The sequence below is a fragment of the Vulpes lagopus genome, chromosome 13 (genome assembly GCF_018345385.1).
Source record: "Vulpes lagopus strain Blue_001 chromosome 13, ASM1834538v1, whole genome shotgun sequence".
Taxonomy (NCBI): domain Eukaryota; kingdom Metazoa; phylum Chordata; class Mammalia; order Carnivora; family Canidae; genus Vulpes; species Vulpes lagopus.
In genome coordinates, this window is record NC_054836.1 from 57878670 (window position 1) to 57892508 (window position 13839).

Below are 13839 nucleotides of genomic sequence, written 5' to 3' on the forward strand. Positions count from 1 at the left end.
CCTCCAATGTGGCCTCCTCATCAGCCCAATAGGTTTTCAGTCCTAGTTCAGTTGAACTAGTTTGAGTCGAGTGTTTCCTGTTAAAGAAATGGCCTAAGCACAGACAGTCGAATGTGAATTATTTGTCCACACTAACTTTGGTACAGCATCCATTTGCCCTACAGAATGAGCGAGTGATGCTGTAAGAACTGGAGTAGAGAAATGATCTGGAGGGGTAGAATGGTGGTTTTTGTGAGAGGCGCTGGCGTTGGAGCTGTATCTTGCTCTTTCTGGTAGGTTTCTGAGTATTTTTAAGGAAAATGGCTACACAATCCTGTCAGAACCATCCTGCTGGAAGGGCAGACCCAAAAGTTGTACTTGGGCACTTGCAACAATTTGGAAGATGCAACCGCACTGCTTTCCTCCTAAGGAAGGCTCCAGGAATGACCTTGAATGACAAAAGATCATTAATATTTTTCCCTCTCTTATATTTCCAGGGAGCCATAATATCCCTTTCCTAGGTGAATGGATTTTCCTGTTCTCTGTCCAAAACTTTTGCAAAATCAGTGTGTCCCATTAAGTAACTATAATTTCATCTTTTTCTCAATTACTCCTAATTTTGCCCACACTTTTTGTGTAAAAAGGTTAACTGCAAAAGGGCCAGGACATTTTTATAAAACTTACAAAGACACCTTATGTACTTCACATTGGGCCGTGTGGACCACTGTAGTGGAACCCTGTGATCAAGGTTCTTAACCAAGTACTCATTATCTGTTTCATGGATGATTGTGTCAATCCAACAAAAGAATAAAGGTAGCTAAGCCAAAATTAAGTTTGAAACCCCTGAACTTGCATTGGATAAACTACCATCTATTTGTTATAACAACCCGGCTGGCCTGGGGTCTCCATTAAGGGAAATAAAGAAGCATCATAGTCAGAAAAGGTCAGGTGAAACTCTTGAATTTTTTTAAATGAGGCGATATAATACCTAATCCCTTTCCCTAATTATTACTCAGGAGGTGGCTGCGAGATTATCCCTTTCTGGTGATAGCACATTCAGTGGCCAAACTGCCTTTAGGTGTCGAGCAAGAGGAGGTGAGGAAGGTTGGTTCAGAAATAATTTTGAATTAATTTTTGAGGAAGCCATTCTAACACTCAGAACCATGAGATGTTATGGACGGTAGGGAGTTTGGAATTCCCATCAAGTACCCCCTTTTTTTTTAATTTTTTTTTTTTATGATAGTCACAGAGAGAGAGAGAGAGAGGCAGAGACATAGGCAGAGGAAGAAGCAGGCTCCATGCACCGGGAGCCCGACGTGGGATTCGATCCTGGGTCTCCAGGATCGTGCCCTGGGCCAGAGGCAGGCGCCAAACCGCTGCGCCACCCAGGGATCCCAAGTACCCCCTTTTTTAGTTGCTTTTGTTACAAAAGACACACAGCATTGTAGAGGGTATTATGCTAGTGAAATAAGTCCATCAGAGAATGACAATTATTATATGGTTTAACTTATATGTGGAATTTAAGAAACAAAATAGAGGAACCTAGAGGAAGGGAGGGAAAAATAAAACAAGATACAATGAAAGAGGTAGACAAAGCAACCATAAGAGACTCTTAACCACAGGAAATAAACTGAGGGTTGCTAGAGATGGGGGGACGGGGTATCCGGATGACAGACATTAAGGAGGGCACGTGATCTAATGAGCACTGGGTATGATGTGCAACTGATGAATCACTGACCCCTACCTCTGAAACTAATAATACACTGCATGTTAATTAGTTGAATTAAAAAGACAGCACTGTCAAAGTGAAAATTGATGATAAATCTTAAAAATATGACATAGATGAGATTCAGTATTCAAAACACTGTGCCCAGGGTTAGTGGCTGTGACTGGAATAGAAATTCTGTATCCTGAGAAAATAGACAATATCCCCAGTGAGAATCTAAGAAAGATAGAATGAAAACATCGCAGAGAATTTCAAGGTTGACAATGTGGCCACAGGTGTAAATGGCTAAAATGGTACATGAACAGTGATCACTGAAGATGAAGATGTAAAGTAACTGCAAGGCGATAGTGTCCAATGGGACATCCATGTCAACTTTTAATATATCCATGATAATGGACTGAATTTGGTCTAATTGCCAAATCATCAAAGATTTTGAGAGAGTAGCTTGGTTCCCTGAGTTGACAGTAATGAGAAAGAATAGTTTACTCAGACAAACTGAGTTTAAGTGGATTAAAGGAAAATAAGGAGGGTTATTTGCACAAGTTGAAAGGGAGAGCAAATGCTTAAAAGAAGCGCTAACATGAGAAATACGTGACAGGGAAAACCAGAGTATAAATTTAAGTATGGCATGTCCATGGAAGTAGACGGTATTAGAGCTGGAAAGGAATTTTGATAATATCCTCTGCAATATAGACTTTAAGTCTAGTGAACAAATAATTAGATATTATATATGTACATACAATATATATGTATGCATGCGTGTGTATATATACACATACAGTATATATAATTTATCATTTCTTTGCATGTGTTTGATAGGCAAGATGTTACTGGCTGATAATAACATCATGGTGTTTGTTTTCTCTGATAAAAATATACAGGGCATCTTCAAAATGATGAAACATATGTTAGAACAGCTGCTTCTAAGTTTAAACAAAATATAGTGTAGCAGTTTTTGCCTTTGAATACAGACAAATATGAAAAATTGTGGTGATTAAAATGGATTATGCCTATTTTCTTTGAAAAGCAAGATGTCCTAACATGAAGTTGGAGTTGAATAGTAAAAGGAACTTAAATTTGTACTCATCTGAGAACATTCACCTCCAAAAATATAGCATGTTCAAAATTATTTCAAATACACTTTAAAGTGTTTAATACAACAGAAAGGTCATATATACACGTGTAACTTTTTCATGCTTATTCTTTGCCTCTTTCACTTTAAACACATGCAAATTTTAAAATAGGACCTTTTTTTAAGACTTTATTTATTTATTCATGAGACAGAGAGAGAGACAGAAACACAGGCAGAGGGGGAAGCAGGCTCCCTGCGGGGAGCCCGATGCGGGACTCGATCCCAGGACCCCAGGATCATGACCTGAGCCGAAGGGAGACACTCAACCACGAAGCCACCCAGGGGCCCCAAGAGGACTTATTATTATTTATGAATTAAAATGATTACTAAAAAAATAACAAAATATAGTCATATATTATATAGTTACATGAATTTTATAATTCTTCTACTATACTTAAAACCTCCTTGAATCAAAGTTTAAAGACTCAGGCTTTAAAAGTGAATTCTTGAGGTACCTGGACAGCTCAGCCTTGGAGCAAATGCCTTTGGCTCAGGGTTTGATCCCAGGTCCTGGGATCGAGTCTCACATCCAGCTCCTCGTAGGGAGCCTACTTCTCCCTCTGCCTATGTCTCTGCCTCTCTGTGTCTATCATGAATAAATAAATACAACTTTTTTTCTAAAAAGTGACTTCTCAAGACTAAGAATGTATTATAAATTAAATTAATAGGTAATGAAATTACCAAATGCCACTTACATATGTATAGCCTACTTTTCCTGTGAGGGAATAATACAGGAACACAGTGTGGATTGCAAAAGAAGGAATTTGTTGACTGAGAAACGTGATGTAACAAGATATTATTATTTCAACTTAAGCCCATATTACAACCATTAGCAGATAAAGTCACATGATTGTTTTCAGTATTCATATATGCACCTTAATTCAGATTTTTAAGGAACTTGGGCAGTGGTTCCATAAATTTTGTGTAGATGTTTAAGGAAGTGCAATGATTTGAGATCATCTTCATCAAAATGACTGCTTTAGAAGTAATTTTATAATAAGATCAATAATTTCTAGCTCCTAGAAAAAAATACCAGTAGGTCCAATAAATTCTTATGGGTGACTGCGAACTACCAATTAAACGTATTTTCGGGGCAGCACCGGTGGCTCAGCGGTTTAGTGCCACCTTCAGCCCAGGGCCTGATCCTGGAGACCTGGGGTCAAGTCCCACGTCGGGCTCCCTGCATGGAGCCTGCTTCTCCCTCTGCCTGACTCTGCCTCTCTCTCTCTCTCTGTCTGCCATGAATAAATAAATAAAATCTTTAAAAAAAAAACATATTTTCTTAAAAATTTAAAAAAATAAAATTAAAATATAAACAACAGAAAAAGTTATACAAAATGATGCAAAAGAAAGAAAATGAGAACGAAAACCAAAGGAGTTAAAGAGGAAGAGAAAATTTAAATGAACATTCATTTGGCAATTTAGTCATTAGGAAGCTAGAAAGTACATTGTGAAGATGTAAAAATTATGGCACGTGACAATCTCGCAAGCAGAGACGGTTGAGGTTATCATCACTTCTTGAAATCCATTCCTTTATCCCTCATGAACAACCGTGGTGCCTTTGTAACAAATGTAGTCGGCTTAATATGGAATATTAACCCTTTTTCAAATACCTGGTTTGTAAATATTTCTTTTTTTCCTAACCTATAGGCTGCTGTTTCATTCTGTTGACTTTCCTTGGCTTTGCAGAGATTTTCTTGTTTGTTTTGCGTTGTTTTGATTTCGTTTGACTTGTTTTGTTTTTTAGCTTGAGGAAGTGCCTCTTTTCTGTTTTTGTTCTTGTTGCCTGTAGTTTTGGTATCACACACACACACACACACACACACACACACACACACATCAAATAACGCAATTACAAAAATCACAAAATGGGCAAAAGGCACACAAAGACATTTCTTCAAAGACATACAAATGTCCAGCAGGTATAGAAGGAGGTGCTCAGCATCACTAATCATCAAGGAAATGCAAATCAAAACCACAGTGAGGTAGGTGCCACATCACACCAGTTTGAAGACTACGTTCAGCACACAGAGAAGTGTAGTGAGAATGTGGAGGAATTAGAACTCTTTCCCGCTCTTGGTGGGGCTGTACTATGGCACAGCTGTCATGGAAAACAGTTTGGAGGTGCCTCAAAAATTAAAAATAGGAACTACCTTATAATCAACATTCCCACATCTAGGTATATATTGATAATCATTAGAATCAGAATTTTAAAATGATACCTGTGCTTCTATGTTATTGCAGCATTTACAAGAGTCAAGAAATAGAGACAACTACGGATGAGCAGATAGAGAAAAAATGTGGAATATAAATACAATAGAATATTATTCAGCTTTAAAAAAGAAGGAAATCATACTCTTTGCAGTGAACCTGGTAGATGCGAAACAAGTCACAAAAGGCCAAATATGGCATGATTCCCCTTACACGTGACATCTAAAATAGTCAAACTTTTCAGGAGTAGAGGACAGAATAGGATTTCCAAGGTCAAGGGAGACGGGGAAATGGGGAGTTGTTGCTCAGTGGTATAAAGTTTCAGTTATGCAAGATGAGTAAGTTCTTTTAAAAAAAATTAAATTTATATTAGAGAGAGAGAGAGCGTACGCACAAGCACATGCGAGTGTTCGCACATAAGCAGGGGCGGGGCAGAGAGAGAGGGAGAGAGAGAATCTCCAGTGAACTTTCTGCTGAGCCTGAGGCAAGACTCCATGTCATAACCCACAGATGATGACCTGAGCTGAAATCCAGGGTCGAAGCTTAACCCACAGGGCCACCCAGGTGATGCTCAAGAGGAGTAAGTTCTAGAGCTCTCTGTACAGCGTAATGCATACGGTTGACAACTCAGTGCTGTAGATGTAAACATTTGTTGAGATACCTCGCGTGTCAATTGTCCTTTGCACACTCAGACACACACGTACGCAAAGGAGCTGCAGGAAATTTTTGGCAGTTCTCAGATACGTGTATTACCTTGATTGTGATGATGGCTTCACCGGTGTATACACGTCTGCAAACTCATCAGATTGTATAGATTAAATATATGAGATGTTTCGTGTATATTGATTATACCTCATAAGCTGTTAAAAATTAAGTAATTTGATATATGAAAATCCATTTATGTACGTGTCTTCTGTTAGTCAACCAGTTTGTCTATCCTTGTGCTAACAGCCCATTGCTAAAGACTGTTATGTTGGACACATGTTAAAATTTAGGAGTAAAATCCTCCAAATTTATTCTTCTCAAGATAATCTTGGCTATTCTGTGTCTTTGCTTTTCCATGTATAGACATAGCTTATTTATGGATTATTAATCTACACACACACACACACAAAGACAAAAAACACACACAAACTTAAATTGGGAGTTGCTTGGAATCTGTAGATCAATTTGGGAGATTTTATATAAAAATATTTTCAGGTGCATGAAAATCTTAGCGATATTTCATAGTTTTCAATATCTTGTGAATATTTCACTAGATGTTTGCACATTTTCTTTGATTTTCTACTTATGCAACCATGTCACCTTTAAGTAGAGGAAGTCGGGATGCTCAGTGGATGAGTGTCTGCCTTGGGCTCAGGGCATGATCCCTGGGTCCTGGGATCGAGTCCTGCATCAGCCCCCCTCAGGGAGCCTGCTTCTCCCTCTGCCTGTGTCTCTGCCTTCCTCTGTGTGTCTCTCATGAAGAAACAAATAAAATTAAAAAAAAAAGTAGAGGAAGTTTTCTGTCTTTCTTTCCTATACTCATATTTATTATATTTGTTTAAAGGATACAGAATTATTCATATTTTTTATTTATTTAATTCACATTATATCAAGTGGTTCAAACCATCTAAATTTTTAAATATATTATTTCAACATTGTTTATAATATCCATTCATTATTCTTTAAATGTTTGTAGTGAAGTCCAGTATTTTAAATATTGATAATGTCTCTTTTAAAATTTTTTCTTCATAAGTTTTGCTAATACCTTATCAATTTTCATCTCTTTCAAAGAACCTACTTTTGACTGATTTTCCTTCCTAGTTTTTTTGTCTGTCTTTGTTTTTCTTTCAGAAAGAGAGGGTGGGGCAGAGGCAAAGGGAGAGGGAGAGAGTCTCTCAAACAGGCTCCATGTGCTACGTGAGCCCAACACCGGGCTTGATCTCAGGACCCTGAGAACTGACTAAGCCACTCAGGCCCTTTTATCTTCTTTCATAAATCTCTGCTCATATATTGTTTTTTTTTTTCTTTAAAGCTGTTCATTTCAGACATTGAATCAACCTTAAATTGCCATAGAGATTCAACATCTTTTCCATGTATTGTTGGACTTGATTTGCAATAATTTTGTCAGAGTTTTGCTCCATGTGCAATGAGACATATTTCCCTATATTTCTTTTTTCTGATGATCTCCTATTCTGTTTTTGGCACCAGTGTAACCCTCTTTCAACATGAGTGGGGAATGTATCATCCTTCTCTATTTGCTGAAAGAGAATATATAGCTTCGGTTTTTTTCCCTTATAAATAATAGACTTTATCAGGAAGTGTCTGCTGTTGGTCTTTGAGTCTTTGTATAAATGTTTTAATTCTTAATTAAAATTTTTAATTTATACCCGTTGTTTAATTTTTTTTGCGTATCTTCTTGTGCCAGTTTTGGTAACTTGTGCCATTCAAGGAGTGTGTCTGTTTCATCTGTATTAGTTTCCCAGGGCTGCTGAAACAAAGCAATGTAAAGGGTCTCCCCTAGAAGTTATCTCCCCATTCTTTTCCTTTTTGACTAAAAGAAATTAACTTTGCTCACAAAACAAGGACGAAGAAACAATAAACTCTATCACAAATATAATTTCCTCTTCTAAATGTGTGTTTATATAGAGCATTTTAAAAACAAATTCTTTACTGAAGATTTTTTAAATAATTCACTAGGTAATAGTCTGATTTCCCAAGGACTTTTTACCCAGTCTCATACTATATGCGTGCATGATGTGTGCTCTGAAATGGTTTCATTTTGGCACAAATTAGATTGTACCATTTTTCTTCCTGTTGGTATTCATACCAATTATGATTATAAAATTTCACTTAGATTTACAGTTTCTTTTGATATTCTAAGTGTAAATGCATTGAAATGAAAGCTGACAAAAACTTCATCAAGACTAGTCAAAATAGTTTTACTTGATTTCAATCAATTTGAATGTTTTCTATTTATAAATGAATCAGAATGAATGTCACACACTGAATTAGATACAATCTAGAGTTCTGCTACTGAATTTAAGTAACAATAGTTAAATAGAAATGCTATATTTAGCTAGTCATTAACTGTCATGGGATCTTAGTTTTAGACTTCTGTTTATATTTCATTATACTTTTCTATAAAAACAATGAAATATTTAATAAAGTTAATTAAATTATGTTAATATTATATTAACTTTTTCTCATGAATAGACTGGTCTTATAGAGTTTGAGGGGAGAGATCACACAGGTAAATTGGTATTTTCATCATATTCTAGTGAGGATACATAATAATGTTAAGGACATTTGGGGGACTCAGTGGTTGAGTGTCTGCCTTTGGCTCAGAGCATGATCCCAGAGTACCGGGATCGAGTCTCACATCAGGTTCCCTGCATGGAGCCTGCTTCTCCCTCTGCCTGTGTCTCTGCTTCTCTCTGTGTGTCTCATAAATAAATAAATAAATAAATAAATAAATAAATAAATAAATAAATAATAAACAAATAAATAAATAAAAATAAATAAATAAAATATTATTTTAAAAAGATGATTAATGTTGGCCAAGATCATGCAGGTGAGGTAGTTTTTCCCAAGTTTCTCTGTAGTGATGTTACACATTTTTTTCCCTCCTCTTTCCAAACTGTGTCCTTTCCCCATGCACAGTCCATAGTAGAGAGGTGGGGACATACACTATTTTGTTTTAGGATAAAGTATATACACAATTTAGTGGGTGTTTTCTCTATGGTATATTCGTCTCTTTTTTCTCCTTTTAATTTATTCAGTCATTTGTTTATATTACTATGAAATTCTGAATTATAATTTTGTAATCCCAAATAGATAGACAATCATGTCAGCTTTCAATACAGACAGTTTCATTTCTTCCTTACCAATCTGCATTCCTTTTATTTTCTTATTTCACTAGGATTTCCAGCATAATGTTCAATAGGGGAGTAGGAAAAAAAAAATTTGAAGAGATTCTTGTCTATCCCCAGTCTTAGAAGGAAATCAATCAGTTTCTCGCTGTTAAGTTTAATGTCCAAAGGAAATTTGGTAGGTATACTTAAGTTGAAAGAGTTTCCCTCTATTCCTCCTTTGCTTTTTGTCATGAGAGGTAATTGAATTTTGTTAAATATTTTTTTCTCAATCAATTAAGATGATCACATGACTTTTCTACTTAAACTGTTAATAAGATGGAGTAAGTGATTTTCTTTAACTTTTAAAATAACTTTGTTGAGGTATGATTGTCATAGCAAGAGCTATACATCCTTGAGGTATACAGTTTGATGAGGTTAGAGAGAAACATACATCTGTGAAGCCATCATCACAATCTACGGCATAAACATATCCATCACCTCCCAAACTTTTCTTTTGCCCTCTTTATTCATTATTTTTGTATGTGTGAGTGACAAGAAAACACTTAATGTAAGGTCAACCCTCTTAAGCAATTTTTAAGAAGGCAATGCAGTATTAACTGTAGGCACTATGCCATACAATAGATCTCTAGGTCTTATGTAACTGAAACTTTGTACTATATGATTAATATTTCCCCATTTCCCCCTTTTCCTAATTCTCAACAATCCTTGTCTGTTCTCTGCTTCTATAAGTTTCAGATTCATGATACATGTGATACCATCTGGTGTTTGCTTTTCTGTGTCTGGCTTATTTTATTTAGCATAAGATTCTTCAAATTGACCCATATTGTTGCAAATGGCAGGATTTTCCTCTTTTTTTAAAGGCTGAATAATATTTCATTGTGTATATATACCATTCTGTATCCATTTCCTGTCAATGGACATTTAAGTTACTTTCATATCTTGGATGTTCTCAAAAGTCAACAGTGAACATAGTAATGCAGGTATCTCTTTGAAATCCCAATTTCGGTTCTTCTGGATATATACCTAGATGCAGGAATGTTGAATTTTATGGTAGTTCTGCTTTTAATTTTTTGAGGGAAGTACACATTGTTTTCCATAGCAGTTGTACCATTCTACATGTCCAACTAACAGTGCACAAGGGTTCTTATTTTCTCCAAAACATTTGTCATTTTCTGTTTATTGGTATTCTTTTTTTTTCATAATACCCATCCTAACAGGAGTGATGTGATATCTCATCAAGGTTTTGATTTGCACTTCCTTGATAATTACTGATGTTGAGCATATTTTCACGTATCTGTTGAACATTTGTATATCTTCATTGCAGAACTCTCTATTCTACTTCTAGTCATGTTCTTTGCCCATTTTGTAATCAGGTTGCTTGCTTGCTGCTTCCTTTCTTCATTTCTTTCTTTTTCTTCCTCCACCCTTTCCCCCCCCTTCTTCCTCTTCCTCTCCTCCTCCTTCTATTGAGCTATAAGAGTTCCTGATATATTTTGTAAGATATATGGTTTGCAAATATTTTCTCCCATTTCATAAGTTGCTTTTTCATTTTGTTGATTCTTTCCTTTGCCATAGCAGAGGCTTTTAGTCTAATACAAATTCATTTATCTATTTCCTATTTTTTGCTTTTGTTTCCTGTATTTTGGTGTTGTGTCCAATAAATAATTGCTAAGATGAATGTCATTTTTCCCTAACCCTTCAACTAGGAGTTCTGTGGTTTATAATATTATATTTAAGTCTTTAATTCATTTTTAGCTGATTTTTGTGTATATCGTAAGCTAGAAAATACAGTTCCATTCTTTTGGACATGGCTATCCAGTTTCCCAACATTATTTGTTGAAGTGACTATTTGCCCATTGTGTTTTCTTGGCACCTTTGTCAAAGATTGTTTTATTGTATTATGTGTGAATTTCTTTCTGCACTACCCATTCTGTTGCATTAGTATATATGTCCGTTTTTATGCCAAACCATAGGGTTTTGATTACTAGAGCTTTGTGATTTATTTGAAATTCTAAAACATGTGATGCCTCTAATTTTGTTCTTCTTGCTCAAAGTTGGCTTCAGCTGTTTGGGGTATTTTGTGGTTCCATGTGAATTTTATGATGTTTTATATTTCTGTAAAAAATGCCTTTGAGATGTTAATATGAATTTCATTAAATCTGTAGATTATTTTTGGCAGTATAGACATTTTATTGGGGTTTTTAAAAAGATTTTATTTATTTATTCATGAGAGATACAGAGAGAGACAGAGAGAGGCAGAGACACAGGCAGAGGGAGAAGCAGGCTCCCTGCGGGGAGCCTGATGCGGAACTCGATCCTGGATCCCGGGATCATGCCCTGAGCCAAAGGCAGACACTCAATCGTTGAGCCACTCAGGCGTTCAGACATTTTATTGGTATTAATTCGTCTAATCCATGAATATGGGATACCTTTCCATTTAGTTCTATCTTTAATTTCTTTCATCAGCATCTTATAGTTTTTTCTGTACAAGTCTTATACTTCCTCAGGTTAACTTTATTCACAAGTATATTATCTTTTTTTAATAGTATTGTAAATAGAATTATTTTCTGGAATTCCTTCTCAGATATTTGGTTGGTGGTGTATAGAAGTGCAACTGATTTTTTAATATTCATTTTATATCCTACAACTTTATTAATTTGGGTTATTCTAACTGATATTTTTGTTTTATATGTGGAGTCTTCAGGATTTTCTATATATAAGAACATGCCATCTTTGAATAGAGATCATTTTTCTTTCTCCTTTCGAATTTAGATGTCTTGGATTTCATTCTCTTGCCTAATTGCTCTGGCTAGACTTCCAGTATTTAATTAATTTATGAATGTTAAACTAGCTTTTGAATGTCAAACAACAAAGTAGGGTAAATCCAAACTTGGTCTTGTTGTGTAATTCTCTTAATATATTCAAATGTATTAAATTTGCTAAAATTTTATTGAACATTTTCATGTAGTTTTTAATGAAACATATTAATCTGTAGTTTTCCTTTCTTTCAATTCTTTATCTGGTATTTAAATAGGAATAATGGCAGCCTAATAGAATGAGTTAGGAAGTAATCTTTCTGTTTCTGTTTTCCAGAAATATTGCTGTAAATTCTTTATTAAATGTTAAGTAGAATTAGCCACAGAAACCATCTGGCCATGTTTCTTTCTCCTTCCTAATGTTATTAATAATTGATCTGTTTTCTTAAACACACATGGGCCTATTCAGAGTATCCATTTTCATTCCCTTGAGTTGTGATAGATTATATTTTTCCAGAAATCAGTTCATTTAATCTAAATCATCAAAATGTAAACACAAATCATTAAAAATATTCATTTGGGGGGTGCTTGAACGACTCAATTGATAGAGCATATATATGACTCTTGATCTTGGGTCATGAGTTTAAGCCCCATGTTGGGCAGAGTTTATTTAAAAAAATTATATTCATTTGGTATCCTTTTCTTGTCTATAGGATCAGTAATGATGACCCTCCTTCATTTCCGATATTAGTATTTATGTTTCTCCCTCTATTTTATTTTACTGTGCATTTGTTCTGTTTTGGTTTGGTTTGGTCTTGGTTAACATGGCTAGTGTTAATTAACACTATTGTTTTTTTCAAGGAACCAGCATTTGGTTTTGTTGATTCTATCATTTTAATATTTTCAATTATATACTACAAATTTTATTGTTTAGTTTCTCTCTCTGCTTAAGTTTATTTTGCTCTTTTTAAATTTTCAAGTAAAACTTTGATTTTAGCTTTTTCTCATTTCTAAAGTGATTATTAATATTATATTAAAAATTACTATATTTGTAATGGTTTTTACCTGTTTCGTTTCTCTTATGTATATTCTCACATTCTTTATTATTTGTTTAAATTAAAAGTTTATATGATTCCATTTTCTCCTTTCTCATAAGTGCATATCAGTTGCACCTCCTAAATTTTTTTAGCAGTTACCTTAAAATTTAATGTATATAACTAATCTATGTCTACTTTCAAATACCACTCTACTGATTGAGGAGGTATAGGTACCTTTTAACAGTATTTCCAATTTCTGTCTCTCATCCTTTATGATATAGTTGTTATTCTATAAGCTGTAATCACAGAACATATATCTGCTATTATTATTTTTAATGGTTACATATTAGACCAATTAAGAATAAGGAAAATAAAACACTTAAATTCATTTTCATTTATTCCATCCCTCGTTTATGTAGATTTTAGTTTCTGACCTATACAATTTTCCTTTATGTAGAAAAACTATTTTGACATTTCTTTCAAGTCAGATTTATTGACAATTAATTCTCTATTTTTAATTTGCTGAAAAAAGTCTAGTATTAGTTTGCACAAGCTGTGATAACAAAATGTCATAGACTACATAGACTGCGTGGCTTAAACAATAGAGTTTCATTTCTCATAACAATGGAGGTAAGCAGTCCAAGATCAGTGTAGCAGTAGGATTGGTATTTGGTGAAGAATTTCTCTTTGTGAAGATGTATTTGGTATTTGGTGAAGATGTCTCTTCTGTCTGCACCCTCACTTTGCCTTTCCTGGGCGCATATAAGCAGAGAAAGAGAAAGAGGAGAAGCAAGCACTCTAATATTTCTTCTCATAAATGCTAATCCCAAAATGAAATCCCTTTCCACTTGACTTCATCTAAACCAGACGGCATCCCAGAGGCCACATCTCCAAATACCATCACATTAGAGATTAAGGTTTGAACATATTCATTTGGGGGAACACAATTCATTTTATAACAAAGTATTCTTCACTTTGGAGGAATATTTCACTGAATTTAGATTCTAGTCTGTTGGACTTTTTTCTAAACTCTTTAAATATTTAATTCTACTCCCTTCTTGCTTACAAAGATTCTGAAAGAAATCTGATGAAATTCTTATTTGTTTCTTCATCGGTGAGGTACTTGTATATTCTCTTTTGC